The sequence below is a fragment of the Thalassophryne amazonica genome, chromosome 4, assembly GCF_902500255.1.
Source record: "Thalassophryne amazonica chromosome 4, fThaAma1.1, whole genome shotgun sequence".
Classification (NCBI taxonomy): Eukaryota; Metazoa; Chordata; class Actinopteri; order Batrachoidiformes; family Batrachoididae; genus Thalassophryne; species Thalassophryne amazonica.
Genome location: NC_047106.1, coordinates 2,124,903 through 2,130,902, shown reverse-complemented (window position 1 = coordinate 2,130,902; position 6,000 = coordinate 2,124,903). Strand labels below are relative to the sequence as shown.

Here is a 6,000-nt window from a genome sequence, read left to right as displayed (position 1 = left end):
TAACGGACATTTTGTAATGAAAGAACGTGCGGGCAGAGTCGCATGTCGGGCCGGACCCGACTGCGGGGGGTCGCGACAGGAAAAACACCTCCGTTGGAAACCTTAACGGACAAGTTGGAACATGCCCAAGCTGTTAAACAATTTCTCAGTTACTCACTTGTTGAAAGCCATCAAAAGCCGCCTGAATTTTACAAATGGTTTTCAACACGGAGGTGTTTTTCCTGTCGCGGCGCACACAGATTCGCCGAGTCGTCACGGAAACAAGTCGGCGAATTTGCGCGCACGTCTTTCATTACAAAATGTCCTTAAACAGTGGAATGTCTGAATAAAGTCCTCATGCTGGCCTCTTCTGAATCTTCTCTGTTCTCTCATGACGTCCTTAAATTAGCCTTAAATTAGGATGTTTTCAGGTTGAAACAGGCCGACGACGGCGCCTGGAAGTGCTGCATGACGCCCCGCTCCGTGGGAAGTCCTTACACCGACAGAAACACCCCATAATCTCTCATCAGCCGTTAAACTTTTCACCAAAAACCAGCTTAATTTCTCGAATAGTATCCACTCGGATATTCCTCACAGGTCCAGAAAAAATGTTGATAAAGCAACGCGCGCCGTCTCGAGCAGCTTGTGAAACAAAGGAATTCAGCCGAGAGGGCGGGACCACATCTCACTCAAGGCCTGCCCACAGGGAAATGATGTCACCGACACACGTGAAAAAACTCACGCATGCGCACGAGGGTTCAAGCATGATTGGTGTAATCGCACGTCATTCAAATCCATATAGTTAAAAAAAAAAAAAGGGTCGGTTTATTGTCTAATAGTCCTTGTATATAAAAAAACATAAGCTACATTGTGACACAAAAAAAGCAAAAAATAAAAATGTTTGTTTCCATTGTGGCACAACAAATTAATCACCAAAACTAGTCACCAAACTTGCTAGAAAACAAGGAAAATCAGTGTTTTTGTTTTGATTTTGTTTTCTTTCTTTTCTTTTTTTTTTGTATTTGATCAAAAAGGCTCACCCATCTGCTCGAGTAAGTGTAAATAAAAAGTTACAAAAAAAAAAAAAGGCTCACCCATAATTTTAGAATTTTTATACCTGGTTGCATTCGGGTGGATTTAAGTTTTTCTTTTTTTTATACAGCGCCAAATCACAACAAAGTTGCCTCAGGGTGCTTCACACAAGTAAGGTCTGACCTCACTGCCCCCCCCAGAGCAAGAACACGGGCGACACTGGTAAGTGTTAAACCCTGGGTTCTTTGGGTCTGTCCTGGAACAACAAGAGTCTGTTATTACAAAAAGGACAGTTTATTTATTTCATGTGAAGTCAGTCAGTCAGAACTGAGGTTCTCACCGTCCCGAGATCAGACAGGAACTCGTTTAGGAAAAAGACCCCAAACACAGTTTACAGTAAAGTTTTATAGACATCCACTGACGTCATTCATGATGAAGACATGATCCTCCCATGTTGATTGTTTATTGCTTATTTGGATCCCCATTAGCTGCAGGTTTGCTGCAACTACTCTTCCTGGGGTCCACACAAGTTTACAAACACAATAAATCAAAAATGCATTCAAAAAAATATATATAACAAATTTAAATAAAAATCGAGAAAATAAAATTAATCATCACACATGGTCAGGCTCTATACCTAAAAAATATAATTGTTTATATATGTTTAAATGTTTGACCCAGATTGCGCATTATGCCATTAAATGCAGTTTCAGAAGTTTTTTAAAGAAACATTAATTTGCAGTGAGTTTAATGTGATCAGGTAATAAATTCCATTCCTTCATGCCCCTAAATATGACAGTGTTCTTCATGACATTGGTTATAGCTAAAGGTAGCGTAAAGTTTCCCACCACAGCATGTCTGGTTCTGTATCTATGATTTTCTGGACTAAAAGAAAAATTCCTGAACAAAATATAAGGTAACAATAAACTTTCTAGTAAAAATGATCAGTGAATATAAAAGTCTGTCTTTGACTAACAACCAGTTTAAATTTTTATGCAGTGTGACGATATTTGTCCTATAACTGTACTTAAGTGCATTACAAGCAGCCCTATTTTGAATAATTTGTAATTTATTCATCATTTCTCCAGTAGCATTTGACAAAACTACTTGGCAATAATCCGGGTATACTAATACTAACCCTAACCCCAACCAGTCCCAGCAGAAGACTGCCCCTCCCTGAGCCTGGTTCTGCTGGAGGTTTCTTCCTGTTAAAAGGGAGTTTTTCCTTCCCACTGTAGCCAAGTGCTTGCTCACAGGGGGTCGTTTTGACCGTTGGGGTTTTACATAATTATTGTATGGCCTTGCCTTACAATATAAAGCGCCTTGGGGCAACTGTTTGTTGTGATTTGGTGCTATATAAAAAAAATTGATTGATTGATTGATTGATAGTAATACTTTAATAGCATAATTCCTTGTAGTACAACTTAGAAACCTTGCATGTCTTCTCATAATTGATATACCCTACCCATTTTTACAAAAATATTATTTATATGTTTTTCCATGATAATTTTGAATCTACCATTACACCCAGCAGCTTAGTCTCATGTACTTGATTTATTATATTATTCATTTTAATGTTTAATACTGGGTTTTTCATAACACAACTGGAGCCAATAACCATACAGTTAGTCTTTACTGTATTTAACACTAACTTGTTAGATGTTACCCAGTCAACTACATTGTACAGTTTCTAGATTGTGTGAGTGTGCTGATGTATAAATGGTTGAATTATCTGCCTACATTACTATACTAATTTTATGTAAAATATATGGTAAATCATTTGTGAAAATTGTAAATAATAATGGACTGAGACAACTCTCTTGTGGCACTCAACATACTAAACGCCTGGTGTTAGAGAAACTGGCATTCAAAAACACTGTCTTTGTTCTGTTAGATAACTATAAAACCAAGTCAGAGCTGATAGCTCAAAACCATAACCAGCAAGTTTTTCCAATCACAAATTATGATCAATAATATCAAACACAGCAGAGAAATCGAGAAACACAGTACCGACTATATTCTTCTTTTCAACCTCTCTGAGCCAATCATCGGACATCTGAGTCAGCACCGTGGCAGTGGAGTGACTCTTTCTATATGCATGTTGGAAATCAGTGATTAAGTTAGTTAGAAGAAAAATAGTTAAAAATTTGCTCATGTATAATAGACTCCATGATTTTTCCTAACACAGGTAAAATACTTATTGGTCGACTGTTTAAAGCTGAGAACGGATGTTTCTTATTTTTCGGTAGTGGGATCATTTTTGCCTGTTTCCATGCTTGCGGACATGTATTACAAGTAAAGCTGAGGTTTATTATACGAGCAAGAACTGGAGCGTAGTGACGCAATGTTTAGACAGAAAGTAAACATCACTAAACACAGCTGCTAGTCTGAGAAGCTTCCTGTCAAGACCGTCCACACCCAGAGGTTTGTCTTTAAGCGATTTCAAATAATCCTTTACCTTATTTGTACTTACTTTTTCAAATTTAAACCTGATGTTTTTATTATTCATAATTTTATTTCTTATCAATAGATAGGATTTAACATTACTCAGATTAGGCATATTTGCTTATAAAATCATTAATATAATTATCAATAGCTACAGGCTTTATGAATTTATCTACCTCAAGAAAGGACAGATTGATTCTGTTTTTCTTACGGTCAACTGATTTTAAACATTCCATATCTTTCTGCTGTCAGTTCCTGCTTTCTGAATTCAATCCTAAAAAAAAAAATTTTCTTTTTCTTTTTATCAAGTTTAGTGACAGAGTTCCTCATTTTATGATAAAGATCCCAGTCAGGTGGATTTCCTGTTATAATTTCCATCTTTTTCATCTGATCTCTCATTTTAATAGTCTTTAATTTCATCATCCAACCAGGGTGGGACGGTGTTCCTGACAGTAAACTTCTTCAAAGGAGCATGAATTTCCACTAAAGGCAGGAATAAACTATTAAATATTGAATGTGCGATTTCAGGATTATGAATAGATAACACCTCAGACCAACGGATAGCTTTAACATCATCAACAAATTTCTCATCATCAAACATTTTCTCTGACCTCTTGTATGTTACTGTGGGTCCAGGTCCACCTACCATTGCAGCTAATACAATTATGATCAGGTTATGATCACTACAGCCAACGGGAACACAAATTACTTTACTGCACAGCTCAGGAGAATTGGTAAAAATGTGTGTGCTTACATGATAAAAATGTGCATGTTTAGGCCATGTGGCGAACTGGGTCAAACTTGAAAGATGTAAAACCTAAGACCTTGGGTTGGCGGCTGATTGGTGCACCTGTTTGTTTGTTTGTTACGCCTCTCAGGATAGCAGGATAAGAAAAGACGCTAGCTTTTTACAAGATGTACTTTTCTGTGCAGATAAAGGATTTTAAACAGGAACTCAGTGTCTCACTGTACACATATGATTTTCAACAGGAGCATATTGACTTGCAAAACTGCTGACCATCATCACTCTTAACCTCGCATAACCCCCAGCAGAAATGCAGCAATGTATTAACATGGATTTAGAGCGGGGGGGGGGCAATCATGTGCCATGAAGGGCCGAGGCACTGCATGTCTCCCTCGCTACCAATCACCTCAGCAGGTGATTTCATTAATGATCAGATGCTTATGTTCAAGGGAAAAGCTCTTCAGCAACCCACCTGCTGATGTGACTGGTTGCAAGGAAAACCTGCAGTGTCTCGGCACTCGCTACCCCCCCGGTTTAGGGTGTTTGAAATCAAATATATTATATGATATGCGTATTTGTAAGATATTTATTAACATAAGGGAAAACTCCTGATGATGATGTTGAGGAAGAAACCTTAAGCAGACCAGACTCAAAGGGGTGACCCTTTGAGTCTTTTTTTCTAAGAACTAAAAAAAACAACAAAAGTAGAGAAGCTTGAATCTTTGACTGGACTGGGTTGCTTGACGTGAGGACATTTCGCTTCAAATCACAGAAGGTTCCTCAGCTAAAATTCTTGGTCTGGAAGTCTGACTTCTGTCTGACTCTTGTAGAGAAGAATAAAACAGAAGCCAACAAAAGCTGGAGTTTTAAACCTAACCAGACCCCTCCTACTGAGAGGCAGACTGCTATAGGCTAGTGACTAAACAGTAGCTCTAATTAGCACCTATTGTGCTCTAGTTAGCGCACCTAATGACAGGACAGCTGTCCCTCTAATGATGGGATGGATGTCTTTCTGATGGCTCCCTTGATGACGTGAATGACTCATTACCATTGTTCTGTCTGAGTTATTTTCATTGGTTACTTCATCCAAACCATCAACATGTTTATTAGACCCCATTCCTACCAGGCTGCTCAAGGAAGCCCTACCATTATTTAATGCTTCGATCTTAAATATGATCAATCTATCTTTGTTAGTTGGCTATGTACCACAGGCTTTTAAGGTGGCAGTAATTAAACCATTACTTAAAAAGCCATCACTTGACCCAGCTATCTTAGCTAATTATAGGCCAATCTCCAACCTTCCTTTTCTCTCAAAAATTCTTGAAAGGGTAGTTGTAAAACAGCTAACTGATCATCTGCAGAGGAATGGTCTATTTGAAGAGTTTCAGTCAGGTTTTAGAATTCATCATAGTACAGAAACAGCATTAGTGAAGGTTACAAATGATCTTCTTATGGCCTCAGACAGTGGATTCATCTCTGTGCTTGTTCTGTTAGACCTCAGTGCTGCTTTTGATACTGTTGACCATAAAATTTTATTACAGAGATTAGAGCATGCCATAGGTATTAAAGGCACTGCGCTGCGGTGGTTTGAATCATATTTGTCTAATAGATTACAATTTGTTCATGTAAATGGGGAATCTTCTTCACAGACTAAAGTTAATTATGGAGTTCCACAAGGTTCTGTGCTAGGACCAATTTTATTCACTTTATACATGCTTCCCTTAGGCAGTATTATTAGACGGTATTGCTTAAATTTTCATTGTTACGCAGATGATACCCAGCTTTATCTATCCATGAAG

The 6,000-nt window shown here is 38.1% G+C and overlaps 1 protein-coding gene across 1 annotated transcript in view; it reads left to right on the top strand.

The window, feature by feature from the left end:
* The first annotated feature begins 1,201 nt into the window (after positions 1 to 1,201).
* The window catches only part of LOC117509349, a 33,162-nt gene continuing 28,363 nt past the window's right edge, over positions 1,202 to 6,000 (top strand). The window contains exon 1 of the mRNA XM_034169019.1: positions 1,202 to 1,233. The gene's annotated coding sequence lies outside the window, so the exon portion shown is untranslated. The remainder of the gene's footprint in view (positions 1,234 to 6,000) is intronic.